The sequence below is a fragment of the Vanellus vanellus genome (genome assembly GCF_965231255.1).
Source record: "Vanellus vanellus genome assembly, chromosome: 1".
Classification (NCBI taxonomy): Eukaryota; Metazoa; Chordata; class Aves; order Charadriiformes; family Charadriidae; genus Vanellus; species Vanellus vanellus.
The window spans coordinates 47957074-47971145 of NC_138905.1; positions in this window are offsets into that span (position 1 = coordinate 47957074).

A 14072-nucleotide genomic window follows, 5' to 3' on the forward strand; every position below is an offset into this window, starting at 1 on the left:
TTGTTCAACTTTATTGCTTTTGGAGAATGAAAATGAAATGAAATTAAACCCCCAGAGTGTAGTAGTACGCCTGTACTTTCTGATTATTGTCTTCAAAACTGTCAATGGCCTGCCCCCCTCAATCACTGTCCTGGTTACTTAGAAGAGGCTTAGCTGCAAAGTAAAATTACTGAACAGAAAATTGATTCTGTTTTACCTCAAACCAGGACAATTGCTGTGTAGAGAATTAAGAATTTATACAAATCTCCATATCTATCAGCAAGACCTAATAATTATGTGTTGTAGTTGTGCCTCATCTTGCAAATCGGAGATCCAGAGTTTGTGATCTGATAACCTCTCTATGTGGGGAAAGAGATAAATGTCCATACACAGTTTACGGGTTCCAGCTGGAACGCCCTAGGGATTTTTACTGTCCCTCAGCAGCCATTCCAGAAAAGCCAGGGACTTTTATACTTGTCTTGGTCTTACAGGACATCTACTCTACTCACATAGATATCTCAACTTTTATAGTATCACCATGACTGAATGCAGGATTTAAGATGGAAAAACAACTGGAAGGTAGACTACCTCTATTTTAAGAAATTACAACGGCAGTTACATTTTCTCTTTCAAATGTTCATTAAGTCAGAAAAGCGAAGTCACAATGATGTCACCTTTGTGATTGGATGGTGCTGTAGCTACCCCTATATGATGCCAATATTGCCATTTGATAAAGGGAATAAGAACAATATCAGTGCCTCGTGACCATTTCTGGAGTTACTAGCAGTTCCTCATTAAACATTTAATTTGTATATTCTGCTATCATAGTAGCCTTCCACTTAATCTAGAATGAAGTTTCATGCATAGAAAAAAATTTATCTTGAAACATGTTTTTATTGTTCTCATTAGTCTGTTTGTACAAGTGAGTAATCTACCTGGACTACCTCCAAATTAAAAAAAAAAAAAAATATTGCTGTTGTAATATTCGAGCAACAAAGCAGAAATGATAAATGAGGGATCACTGATATTACCACTGATCTTGGGAAAAAGAGAAAAGAAAATAACACAAAACATTATATCTTTGAACAAATTTTCATCTAAAATATCTAAATGAGCATCCATACACACACGTATATACATACACCAGGGCTGCAAAGTTGCCATGGTTCAATAGTGAAAATAAGATTTTGTTCTATTCTTCGTCAACGTCTTTTAACATTCCACTTTATATTCCTCTACTGTTGCACGGACAAAAGTTGGTATTTTCATTTTACTTGCATGTTAAAAGTAATTCTGAAGTCAGTCATAAAGCAACAGTTCCTTTTCATTAATCCTACACAAACATGTTTGGGTTTGTGTTTTGGTGTATCTAAGCTTGCATTCAACTTCAAGATACTCTGAAATAAAGATGCAAACTGAGTATATCAAGGAAAGATATCAAATTGTAGTCTTAATTCTAGAGCAAATCCTTGGCACATCTGGTAATTGCATAAACATCATCTGGTACTATAATAACAGGTTCTTTTATCTAAGTATGCTGTCAGTGTAGGCTGAATGGCTTTCATCTGATCTGGCAATTATACCGAATGTTGATACTCAATACTTTTATAATACCTTCCCTTTCTGTTGTGTACAAACACTCACACTGACTATAAACAAACATTTTGTATGAAACATTTACACTTTTAGTTATAGGTTTGTGTTTTGTATGTTTGTGCTGAGCCTATTATAAAGTGACCCTTACCCCAGACCAGACAATTTAAACAATAATAAATTTACTAAGTTGTGACTGAAGTATGTAAGAAATTTTGTCTGAATTAATAAAAAAATATTGTGCAATGCTTGTGTGAAAAGTGCACATTCTGCCATGAACTGTAACACATGCAGTTCATTATATAGTTAGGAATAAAATAATATGAAACAGTAATTATAGACCTCTTGATAAAATATGTCTTATTAAAAACAAGCATTATTAGAATATAAAAAAATATAATATCATAAAATGTAGAAAGCTACATATGTATGTAGGAGAAGAAAGTGGCTTATAAAATGGATTTATGAAGTGAATGATGCTTTTATTGGGACTGTGTAAAGGAGAGAGAATCCTGGAAATATAATAGATTTTAATCTAGCTGTACAAATTTTTGTTATTTCTGTTTTGGTGATCAAATAGAATTTCAGGAAATATTGGATTAACCCAAAATAGAAAGACAAAAAAAATTATGAGTGCTTATTTTATTTAAAATATCCAGCGAACAAAGGTAATTTATCATTTGGAGAGGGAAATTTTAATATTTCTTTAGAAAAATGTTGAATTCTTCTTATTTTCTCTCTTTTTCTCTCTCTTTCAGTCTTTTTCTCTTATTGGAGAGAAATGAAACTTCAAACAAATGACTGAATTTAAATCAATTTCACTGGGTTTTTTTGGCCTAGAAGTCATTTCTTGATTTGATAAAGTATTTTTACACAGCTTTATAAACAATTGAACTGGCAAAGTTCAATTCAATCATCTTGTCTTTTAGTTAATTGGATTAAGGAGTTGAGATATATTGATCTGCAAATCACCTTTATCTTCAATTACATGACTTTTGTCTTATTGTCTTAATTATTTGTGACCATTTTCAAAGACTACCCAGTTTTAATGAGCATAAATTGGGCATTTTTTCTTAGCTATTTTCTACTTTTGAGCTTGAAAGATCTGTACTTTAACGCTATAAAGAATATTCCAGATATTTTCAAGTGTTACATGAATATCTAGGTTTTAAATGAACTATTCTGCAATACTTGGATAACAATAGTCATATAAGCAATGGAAGTCTTTCTTTATGAAAATGTTCTCAATTTACAGCTGTTTACTTACAGCCTCTGTACTAATACATCTAGAGCTCATCAACAGTCTCAGTAACAAATTGCAGTAATATGTCGACCTACCTTTGGTTTTGATGACTGTTTTCTCTCTTCATATAACATAATATATTGCGATAAATATTTGGAGACTGTTTAATGTTTTAAGGTAAGGAGGACTTTAAACTATGAATGATGGGGAATGGAGAGAGTTACTGGTAGCCCTGTGAAGAAGTGATGGACAGGATTGATGAGCAAAGGGTCTGGAATGATGTGAATGAAAAGGAACGCAAAATCAACAAAATAGAGCTTAAGAGGGGTCATCTGCAGCATTTGCACGTAAGCAAGGAAGTGCCCTCAAATCACCATTATGGAAAAAAAAACATCAACCAGACTGCCTCTGGGAAATCAACAGGTTGAGGTACCTCTCTGAAGTGCACGTACACTAATGCACACAGTGTGGGAAATAAACATGAGGACTTAGAGATGCGTGTGTCATTGCAGTACTATGATCCTGTTGGGATCACGGAGACTAGCTGGATGGCTCCCATAAGCGGAGTGTTGCAATGAGAGGATACAGGCTCTTAGGGAAGACCAGTCTGTGAAGATCAGGAGAGGAAGTTGCGCTTCATATGAGAGAACAGCTGGATTGCATGGAGATCTGCCTGAGGATGGATGATGAGCCAAAAGGGAGCTTATGGGTAAGGATTAAAAAGCAGACCAATGTGGGTGACATCGTAGTGGGTGTCTTCTGTAGGCCACCAGACCAGGAAGCACGAAAGGATGAGTGTGTCTAAAGACAGACAGGAGTAACCTCACATTCACAGGCCCTGGTCCTCTTGGGGGACTTCAACTACCCTGATATCTGCTGGAGAGATAACACAGCAGGGCGTAAGCAATCCTGGAGGTTCCTGGAGAGAACCAATGACAAATTCCTGATCCAGGTGACAGAGAAGTCAATGAGGATAGGTGCTCTGCTAGACATCGTACTCACAAAAAAAAAAAAAAAAAAAAAGGAAGGGCTCATTGGGAACACAAAGATTAAAGGCTGTCTTGGCTGCAGTGACTGTGAGATGGTTGAGTTCAGGATCCTGAGAGGAGGCAACAAGGCAAAAAGGAAGATCACATCCCTGGACTTCAGGACAGCAAACTCTGGCTTCTTCAGGGATCTGCTTGGAAGACTCCTGTGGGATAAGGTTATATATTCAAGAGCAGCTCATCCCAACAAGCAGGAAATCAGGCAAAAATGCCAGGAGGCTCCTGACAAAACTCAAACATAAAATGGAAGTATACAAAAGGTGAAAACAGGGACAAGTACCTGGGATGAATAGAGACCACTGTTTGAGCATACAAAGATGGTTCTAGGAAAGACAAAGCCACATGGAATTGAATCTGGCCAGGGATATCAAAGACAATAAAAAAGGCTTCTATAAATATGTAGGTAACAAAAGAAAAACTAGGGAAAATGTGGGCCCATAGCTGAATGAGCCGGGGGACCTGGAGAAACAGGACTTAGAAAAGACTAAAGTACTGAATGCCTTCTTCACCTCAATCTTTATTAGCAAGACTGATCTTCAGGAATCCTGTGTTGGCTTTATGTGGTCAAGTTTTGGTAGCAGGGGGGCTGCAGGGGTGGCTTCTGTGAGAAGATGTCAGAAGCTTTCCCCATGTCTGACAGACCCAGTTTCAGCTGTCTCCAAGACCACTGGCCAAAGCTGAGCCAACTAGCAACAGTGATAGCGCCTCTGTGATAACATATTTAGGAAGGGGTAAAATCTGCTGCACAACAGCAGCCAGGAGAGAGGAGTGAGAATATGTGAGAGAAACAACTCTGCAGACGCCGTGGTCTGTGAAGAAGGAAGAAGAGGAAGGAGGTGCTCCAGATGCCGGAGCAGAGATGACCCTGAAGCCCATAGAGGAGACCATGGTGACATGGGTTATCATCCTACAGCCCCTGGGGGTCCATGATGGAGCAGATACCCAGCTTTCAGCCCATGGGGGTCCATGGTGGACCAGATATCCACCTTGCAGCCTGTGGAGGGCCCCACAATGGAGCAGGTGGATGTGCCCGGAAGGAGGTTGTGACCCCATGGAGAGCCTGCTCTGGAGCAGGGTCCTTGCAGGACTTGTGACCCCATGAAAAGGAGCCCACGCTGGAGCAGATCTCCTGGCAGGACCTCTGACCCCATTGGGGACCCATGTTGGAGCAGCCCATTCCTGAAGGAATTTCATGGAATTTCCATGGAAAGTACCTATGCTGGAGCAGTGGAAAAACATGAGGAGGAAGGAGCAGCAGAGACCATGTGATGAACTGACCACAACCCCCATTCACCATCCCCCTACCCTGCTCGGGGAGAGAAGGTAGAGAAATCAGGAGTGGAACTGACCTGGGAAGAAGGGAGGAACAGGAAGAAGATGTTTTTAGATTTGTTCTTATTTCTTATTATCCTACTCTGGTTTTAATTGGCGATAAATTAAATTAATTTTCCCAAGTTGAGTTTGGTTTTGCCCATCACAGTAATTGTTGAGTGATCTCCCTGTTCTTATCTCAATCTATGAGCCTTTGGTCATATTTTCTCTCCCCTGTCCAGCTGAGGAGGGGGAGTCATAGAGTGGCTTGGTGGGCACGTGGCATCCAGCCACGGTCAATCCACCACAAATCCTGAGCCCCAGAGACCAGGGGAAAAGTCTGCAGAAAGGAAGAAGTACTCATAATGGAAGACAATCAGGTCAGCAAATATTTAAGCGAGCTGGACATATGGGATGCACCCATAAGGGCTGAGAGAGCTGGTTGATGTCAGTGTGAGACCACTCTCAGCATTGGAAGATCATGGCAACTGGGAGAAGTTTCTGAGGACTGGAGGAAAGCAAATGTCACTCCTTTCTTGAAAAGGGGCAAGAAGGAGGGCCCAGGAAACTACAGGTTGGTCAGCCTCACCTTGATAATTGGGAAGGTGATGGAACAACTAGTCCTGGAAACAATTTCCATGTGCATGAATGAGAAGAATGTGATAGGGAGAAGTCAGCATGGATTCACCAAAGAGAATTCATGCCTAACCAACTTGATAACCCTCTGTGATGAAATTACTATCCTGGTAGATGAGCGGAGAGCAGTGGTTATTCTCTACCTGAACTTTAGTAAGGTCTTTGACACTGACTCCTCTGAGATCCGTGTAGACAAGCTGATGGAGTAGGGGCAAGAGGAACAGACAGTGAGGTAGGTTTAAAATTGCCTGAAAGCTGGGCCCAGAGTGTGCTGATCAGCCACACAACATCCAGTAGGAGGCCAATAACTAGCGATGTACCCCAGGGGTCAATACTGGGTCCAATCCAGTTCAGTGTCTCCATTAATGATTTGGATGATGGGGCAGAGTGTACCTTGAAAATGTTTGATGATGACACAAAAATGGGAGGAGTGGCTGATATACCAGAGGCTCATGCTGCCGTCCAGAGAGACCTTGACAGGCTGAAAAAATTGACTGACAAGAAACTCATGAAAGGCAATTTCAAAGGGATGTGCAAAGTCCTGCACCTGGGGAGGAACAAGCCTGTGTACCAGCATATGCTGGGGACCAACCAGCTGGAAATAAGATTTACAGAAGAGGAGCTGGAGGTCCTGGTGGTCAAGAATTTGACTATGAGGCAGTAATGTGCCCTTGCCAAAAAGAAGGCTAAGGGTGTCCTGACCTGCATTGGGCAAAGCATTGCCAGCAAGTCAAGGGAGGGGATCCCTCCTCTCCACTAAGCATGGTTGAGACCACACCTGGAGTACTTTTTCCAGTAAAAGAGAATAGAGAGCTACTAGAGAGAGTCCAGCAAAGGGCTACAAAGGTGAAGGGACTGGAGCTCCTCTACTGTGAGTAAAGGTTTAGAGGGGTGGGACTGTTCAGCCTGGAGAAGGCAAGGCTCAGGGCGAATCTTATCAGTGTATATGAATACCTGAAGGAAGGGTGCAAAGAGGATGGAGGCAGGCTCTTTTCAGTGGTGCCCAGTGACAGGACAAGACCCCATGGACACAAACTCAAACACAGGAGGTTCTGTCTGAACATCAGGAAACACTTTTTTAATGTGAGAGTGACTGAGCACTGGCACTGGCTGTCCAGAGTGGTTGTGGAGTCTCCCTCCTTGGAGATATTAAAAAAACACCTGGACATGTTCCTGGGCACCCAACTCCAGGTGGCTGTGCTTGATCAGGTTGGACCAGATGACCTCCAGACATTTTGTAATACTGTGAATAGTATAATATAATGAGCTAATCTAAAGCAATATGAACTTTAATACATTGAAAATAGTTTAAATTTTACTGGATAACACAACACTATTACCATGCAAAACAACAGGGTTTTGTTTGAAAAATTTCTTATTTTGTTTAATCAGGTATATTTCAAGGATAATATGCAGAGAACTATCACTGTGCTACTTCTAGTGAGTTACCCACACTTTCCTGACTTAAATGAAATGATAGGCAATGTAAAATTTGTCAATAGGGTCCTCATTCTGTGATGTATTGTCAAGACTTTATTACCAGGCCTCCGAATCGAGCATGTTTCACAAGATCTAAACTGCATTTATTTAAAATATGCAACATAAAATAGCAATAAAAGCTATTAAAGATTTTCTTATATTATTTGGTAGACCACTCTCAGTCATAAATCAACATGTGGTATTAATTCATGTGGCAGAAAACCCACATATTAAAGACCTAAAATTGCACAAAGCATTAAACCGACATTTTAAAAAAAAAAACATGTAAAAAATCCCAAACAGTAAAATGTTTCATGAAACTTTTTCTTCTCTGTCTCATAGACAATACTTTATTAAAACTATCATATAGTCACTTGATTATAGGAGCATTATAGTCTTGGCTTTTCTTTCCTATTGCATGATTTTACTTGTAGATCTTATATGAATACACTTTCATCGAATTCAAGCTGACCTCATTTGTGAAGGTGTAAGAATCTGAAATAAACTTTCTCTGCCCAAGTTCCCCCTTCTTACTCTATAATCTTGCCATTTTGCATTTGCTGGCTTCTAAACATGTACAACTTTAAAGTTTTGGGGTTTTTTTTAATGATCACTTCATTTAGAGCATTATATTTATTGTGTTAAAAATATTAAATTGTGTTTTATATTAAAGCTGGCTGCAGTTGAAACCTTAGTAAATGGTCTTCTTTCATGCAGAGAAAAAGGAAGAAAGAAAGAGTGCTCTAAATTGTAAGCTAATGGAGTGTAAAATTTTCATTATCTAAATCTGTTTGAGTGATAAAAGCCTAATCATCATCAGAAATCCCTATTTTTGTATTATTCTGCAACTTCAGACAGAAAACTATCTACAGTGCGTTCTAAAAGATAACTTAAAAACAAGTTTCCATTTATGCCAGTCTCAAATGTATGTTAGTGCCTTTTGAAAACAAGATTGCTTCGGTATACTTGATACCAGCATTATTCTTTCCCTAAATACACAAAACTGCAGGTAGGGAGAAAGCATAAGTACTGTTTCTTTTTAAAACAATGGAGTAAAAATATGTCCTTTGAACATTAAAATAAATTTTAGAGAGAGATTCATGATAACTGAAACACGACTGATTCTTTACTACTCTCATTCATTATCTGAAAACATTATCCTTTCTCCCTTCATCAAATATTTGCTTTCTTTTCTCAACAAAATCAGTCCAGTCATCAAGAAAAAACCTTGAGGATTTTTTGAGTGTTTTATAACCAAGAGCTCAAATTATTTCAGAAGAAACAACAACTAATGAGGCTTCATTAAGTAGGTTAACCTATCAATTTCCATGGGATGAGATTGAATTAAGAGGCTGCAAAATAACGTATTTTTTAGAAAAAACAAAACAAAATAAAACAAAAAGCTTGAATTTTCCCTCCCAACACTTATGAGCCTCATTGTCAGTCAGCAGTAGAGAACTAGTAAATGTCGTGCTTATTTGTATTATAAATCGATTGAAGACTTATAATTGATTTAAGACTTTAGGACTAGACTTAAGAGTCAAGCAAGACGTTTGTGCTCGATCCTCTGAGCGTCCACATGAAGGCTGTTGCACTGTAGGTTCCAGGACTCTAATTCTGCAAGACAAATCTCCCTGACTAGAAGCTTTTATTGGTGAGAAGGTGGTGGAAATAGAACAGAATTAAGTAAAACACTGTGATATTCCTGGTGTTCTTGACAGGTAGACCTTGCTGGCATAACACGCATTGATAAGAACCCTCTTGAAGTGGATGCTGTGTCAAGCAGAGCTCTACAACAGTTTGCTGTATGTATAGCTCTCTTCAGTATTTTCATAAATTACCTGTATAATGTAATAAGAAACAAAAATATTCCATTTCCAGACAACTCAAAACTTTGGAGGACAACAAGCATGCTCTAGGACAAAACCAAAAATTACAATTACCTTGACAAATTGCAGAACAGTTCCAAAACAATAGAATGCTTTTTATTAGAGAGGCATGCATTTACAAACAAATTACTTAAGTGTACTTCTATACCTAGTGCAGAAACAATGAACTGCATAAATACATGCTGGGGAATGGCTTGGTTTTCTTCAGTGATTTCTGAAGATGATATAGAGCTGTATGAAGGGGGAAAAAAAAACACAGGAAAACATGCAAAGCCAATATTTGACTTCGGTTATGACTGGAAAGAACTGTTGTTAGGTCGCACAGCATAGTTTTGCAAACTGCTGTCTAAAAGATTATGAACTAAATGATAGAATCATTTAGATTGGAAAAGACCCTTGAGACCATCGAGTCCAACCGTAAACCCAACAACGCTAAGTCCACCACTAAACCGTGTCCCAAAACACCACATTTACTTGTCTTTTAAACACCTCCAGGGATGTTTTCAACCACTTCCCTGGGCAGCATGTTTCAATGCTTGACAACACTTTCATTGAAGACATTTTTCCTAATATCCATGCTAAACCTCCCCTGCTGCAACTTGAGGCCATTTCCTCTTGTCCTGTTGCTTGCTACTTGGGAAAAGAGACCAACACCCAACCTCCCTACAGCCTCCTTTCAGGTAGTTGTAGAGAATGATAAGGTCTCCGCTCAGCCTCCTTTCCTCCAGGCTGAACAACCCCAGATCCCTCAGCTGCTCCTCATAAGACTTGCGCTGTAGACCCCTCTCCAGCTTTGTTGCCCCTCTCTGAACACTCTCTGGTACCTCAATGTCCCTCCTGTAGTGAGGGGCCCAAAACTGAACACAGTATTAGAGGTGCAGCCTCACCAGTGCTGAGTACAAGTGGACAATCACTTCCCTAGTCCTGCTGGTCACACAATTCCTGATACAGGCCAATCAACACCCCCAGGTCCTTCTCTGCTGGGCAACTTTCCAACCACTCTTCCACAAGCCTGTAGCACTGCATGGGGTTGGTGTGACCCAAGTGCAGGACCTGATACTTGGCCTTGTTGAACCTCATACCATTGGCCTGGGCCCATTGATCCAGCCTGTCCAGATGCTTCTGTAGAGCCTTCCTACCTTCAAGCAGATCAACAGTCCTGCCCAACTTGGTGTTTCTGCAAGCTTGCTGAGGGTGTGCTTGATCCCCTCATCCAGAAATGGAAAGACGTTAGAGAAAAGTAATAGGAATGAATAAAGTTTTCACCAACAAATCCTGTGATGACAAGCTGGACTAGTTTACCCTCTCAGCAGAAAACTAAAAGAAGATTAAAAAAATTTCAAACACATCGTAGCCCAAGGAGGAAAGGAAAACTAAACTTCTCTATAACTGAAATTAATAGAACAAACACTGGATTAAAAAGGTTCAGAAAATGAAAAAAAGTACCAAAAGCAAGGCTGTTTGAAGCATTCTAACAGTCAGTTCCTTAGAACAGATTAAATAAAATGGGGATATTCCTGACAGATGTGCAGCTAATACTGTCCTTAGAAGATGGGAAACTTGTTATATCAGCTCCTAAAGCTGCTTTGGGAGCTATTGGTCTCTTTCTGTGTGAAAATGTGAGGTTGTTCTTATTTCTTAAAGAAACATTCCAAATAGCTCATTACTTTAAAACCGCTACAGAGTGGTACAGAAGCTGGCCCAGAAAAAATCTTCTTGTAATCTTAAAATGGTAAAGTATTTGTGAAATCTATGTGCAAGCATGAAATTAAACCAGAAGGAATATAAAGATACAGTTACTAGCTAGCTTGTCGTAAGTATACTGGAACGAGGGCGGCAACCATTACAAAACAGCATCAGAAAATTGCCACCTTTGTCTTTAAGACAACCTGTCAATCACAACTCATCAAGCCCAGCCAGTTTTTAGACTTTGGTCAACACACAAGTTTTATGGGTTCTGGAGCTCAAGTTTTTTTCACACATTTTTTTGCTGTGCATTTTTTGGTTTGGTATTTTTGTTGGTTTGGTTTGGTTTGGTTTGGTTTTTGATTAGTTGGTTCATTAGGGGATTTTGGTTCTTTTGTTTGGATTTGGTGGTGTTTTTTTGCTTAGTTTACAAGTTTGTTTCCATGCTCTGATCAAAATTAAATGTTTGCAAGTTCAAATGTCTTGGAAGTCCCATTTTCATACCACATTTCTAAGCTTTATTGTTTTAAATATAATATGACATTTCTAAACTAAGAAGTTCAATGACTTCAAAAGAAAATTTCTCCAAGCAAGGAAAGTAGACTGAAAACCTTATGCATATATTAATATCAAAATTCTGAAAAATCTAATACTGTTTGTCTGCTATAGTTTTATCTACTGCTACAATGCATTGCTAAAACATACTTTTAACTACTTAAGTAGGATTCAGTTTTATCAACTATTGAAAATGTATGCAGATTTCAATGATCTATTTCTTTGCATAAAATATTTTTGCCCTTTTTACAGCTAAGCATGAACAGACTTCAGAAATTAGAATCACTTAGAAACTGAGGAAGAACTTTGCTAAGTTAAAATGAGAAAGCATAACATAAACACAACACATTTTAAATATCTGACAAATTACAGAATGAGATTCAGTAATACCTTACTAAATAAGTATTGCTAATGAACAAGTAATTTCTATTTAAATGAAAATAATAATGAGATCTACCCTTGTGCCAAAACTTCAAGAACTTTAAAATCACTGTGGACAAGTAATGATGACAATGATGGCAGTGGTGTCGGCGGTGATCTTTGTTTTTAATGAATCAGAAAAACATACAACTACAGACGTTAACGACCTAATGTCTTTTTTGCTTGCAGAGTATATTTCACAACAAATATCACCTCTGCTTCTCAGATTCCATTTCCACCAAGGTATCTTGATAAAAATAGATTGGAATGATCATGAAGCCAATTGAAGGACTGTGAAGTAACAACTGATTATAAAAAATGTACTTAATGTTATTTTTAGGCTTTGCCATAAATATTCAAGTCAACAACAGTGGTATAATTCTTGTGCGAGACAGGAATTTCTACTAACATATTTATCTAGAGACTTTGTGAATATATTATTTGCTATTCTGAACCAGTATCATATTTCCATAACACCTGAAGGAATGTATTCATTACTAGAAAAATTAAAACAACCAAGTTAGTTTTAAATTATTTTTTGTAAAAAAAAAAAATACTGACTTGAACAACAGTCAGGGTATAAAACTGTAAAAATATAGATTGTTCTTAGGATTTTAGAACGACTGGAGTTTCAGGAAAGCTAAAGGCCACAATAAAACCTTGAAGCAAACTATGTCTTTTTGTACAAACAGTTGGCAAAACCCCCTTATTTAAGGTGTATTCCAGTGTTAAAAAGGTTTATTATTAATGGTTGTTGCAAAAGGAGCAATCTTCACTTCTTTCCCATTCCATTTTTCCTCTCCCTCACCCACTCCTGCCATGTGGTTTTGCCTTCTCACTCCTGGCATTAGAGTGACTTCTCTGAGGTCTTCGTATGCAGGACATTTATTATTTTATTTTTTTGCCTATAGTGTGATCTAAGCTTACTAGGCTGAATTAATTCATGAAGGGTTCAGATGAGTACGTTACGGTGAGTACATTATGGTGCAATAGAGCTTGAAGAAATATACAGCTGAGAATACAAAAAGAAGTAAGGAAAAGGACTGGTATCTCCAGTGAGCTGCTAGCTTTGCTAAGTTATATCTCTGCTCTGCAACCAGGTCATTTTTGGGTTTATATACATATGTGTGTGTGCGCGTGCACACACATGTGTATGCATAGGTTGGTTTTATACTTCATATTAATGGAAATTTTATATTGAAATCCAGAAAAAAGAAGCACTTTTAGAACAATTAGCATGGTGTTGCTTTTAAAGGTATCTATTCTGTAACTGCTGGCACAGATAAAGAGAAGACGAAAAAAAACAAGAGAACTTTAAAAATATTTTAGTCATTTTAAGGGACATTTTCTTTGCTGAGAGAGAAAAAAATATATTTTATTCTTGCATAATTTGAAACCCCTCTAATGCACCACCAGGAAAGCTCCCATCTCCTCAGTAGGCAAGAAGCATCTTATGATTATCTGCAAGTCACCTCTTTCCTAAGAGGAGCTTTAACATCTTAATTTCTTTGCTCTTTGTATAACTCCACACAAAATGAACTAGCAAATAGACAGTTCCACAAAATTCCAGTCTGCTTTACAGTATCTGAGAATACACAGCCAACAGTAACAGTCATAGAATATCAAAAATAATAAGTGACAGATATTGAAAGACAGAGCAGGGAAGAAAAATTTGAAACAGTTGTCAAGATGCAAATGGAAGAGAGACTATTTCTTGTTCAGACTAGAAAGTTGAACAAATTGCTATTAGACAATCATGCTAGCAGTTATTTTACCATATTCAGAATTTGGTAAACTTAGCCTTATTTAGGTTATAGTCTTTCTAATATATCAGAAATTATTCAGTTACAGTGTACCTATTACATTTCACCCTCTCTTTGTAATTTCTATCACATAGTGTCAGCCATTAATTTAATTGTACGACCACTGCCAATTTTCATGCATATGTAATAGTTGAAGGCTAGGAAGATCAGGTTATTTCCTCATAGTCCCAGAAGTTAACATCCCTACCCTATTCACTACATTTTCAAAGGAGAAAATAATAATCACAATATACTTTCTAGATCTTTGTTTTTTCTTCTACATAGATGTTTTCCCTTGATGTTTTCTCCTCTTGGAGAGGTATTAGTTTTTAGTTATTATCTGTAATAAAAATATCTATAAAAAGTACACATACTCACTAGGCAATACACTGAAAAATCGAGTTTCTATGATCACTTAGTCTTTAATTCCTTT